We start from the raw sequence: 1,616 nt of genomic DNA, 5'->3' as shown, positions 1-1,616 counted from the left end.
TTGCTTAACCTCCAGGAGCTAGGAAGGAACAGTACAAATGGGATGTGACATGATTCAGTGGAGCTGGGAGAGGGGAAGGCCCTCTTCCCACCTCCCTTTGGCCACTGGTTGGCAAATGGCTTTAGTTCAAGGTCTGTCTGACTAGGGACTTAGGACCAAGGCCCTGTGGTGGAACAGCCTCTGCTGGCGTAATTATGACCTATGGTTTCTATTAACAGCAGAATGGCCTCCCCTGCCAGTTTAATTCGTGGTTTAGGGGGTATGTTTGGTGTTCTTTAAGCTTGTAGAGTATGGAGCTACTGTGGTGTGGCATGGGGCAGGGGGTTTGGGCATAGCAGGAGAAATTGGCATCAAATGGATGAGAATCCATAGGGCATTTAGCAGAACTCCAGGTCTGGGGGCCCGTGGGTGACTTCTGTGACCTTGAGCCCCTGCAGAGCTTTCCCTGCAGTTTTGTCTTAGAGATGCTTAAAAAAGGGTTTATTGACCACTGATCACAGGGCGAGTGCCCTGCAAGGCCTCTAGAGGTGTGTGCGTGTGTGTGCACATGCACACTGCGTATGGGTTGGCATTGAGTTGAGTGTCCTAAGGTTATGTTCCTGGGCCAGAGGTGAAACTTTGACACTTGACTGGTCATGGAGGATGAATTGGTTTGCCAGGTGACCTGAGAGTGGGGACAAGACATTCCAGGCAAAGAACAACATATGCCAAGATGCTTTTATTTATTTATTTATTTTGAGACAGGGTCTCACTCTGTTGCCCAGGATGGTGGCGCGACCTCTGCTCACTACAACCTCCAGCCTCCCGGGTTCAAGCAATTCTCCTGCCTCAGCCTCCCGAGTAGCTGGAATTACAGGTGCCCACCAGCACGCCTGGCTAATTTTTGTGTTTTTAGTAGAGACAGGGTTTCACAGGGTTTCACCATGTTGGCCAAGCTGGTCTTGAACTCCTGACCTCAGGTGATGTGCCCCCCCTTGGCCTCCCAAAGTGTTAGGATTATAGGTGTGAGGCACCACACCCGGCCAGGAAAGAGGTTTGATTGACTCATAGCTCTACATGGCTGAGGAAGCCTTAGGAAACTTACAGTCAGGTTGGAAGATGAAGAGGAAGCAGGCACCACCTTCACAAGGTGGCAGGAAGGAGAAGTGCCAGGCAAAGGGGGAAAAGCCCCTTATGAAATCATCAGATCTCATGATAACTCACTATCAAGAAAGCAGCGTGGAGGTACCCATTTGTCTTTAAGACATTTGTCTTTTTTTAATTGGGTTATTTGATTATGATTGTTTGATTCCCAGTTCAAACAAGGTTCACACATTACACTGGGTGATAGAAACCTGTAGATTAAGGACCTCAAAGACAAAAAATGAAGGATCAGGCACAGTGGCTCAGCCCCTATAATCACGGCACTTTGGGAGGCTGAGGTGGTAGGATCACTTGAGCCCAGGAGTTGAAGACCAGCCTGGGTAATATAGTGAGACTCCATCTCTACAAAAAAAAATTTTTTTTTTTTTTTTGACTTGGAGTCTCACTCTGTTGCTGAGGCGGGAGTGCAGTGGCATGATCTTGGTTCACTGCAACCTCCGCCTCTTGAGTTCAAGCAGTTCCGCCTCAGCCTC

This window comes from Colobus angolensis, unplaced genomic scaffold (assembly GCF_000951035.1).
Source record: "Colobus angolensis palliatus isolate OR3802 unplaced genomic scaffold, Cang.pa_1.0 Scaffold1406, whole genome shotgun sequence".
Lineage (NCBI taxonomy): Eukaryota > Metazoa > Chordata > Mammalia > Primates > Cercopithecidae > Colobus > Colobus angolensis.
This window is presented reverse-complemented; position numbering follows the sequence as displayed.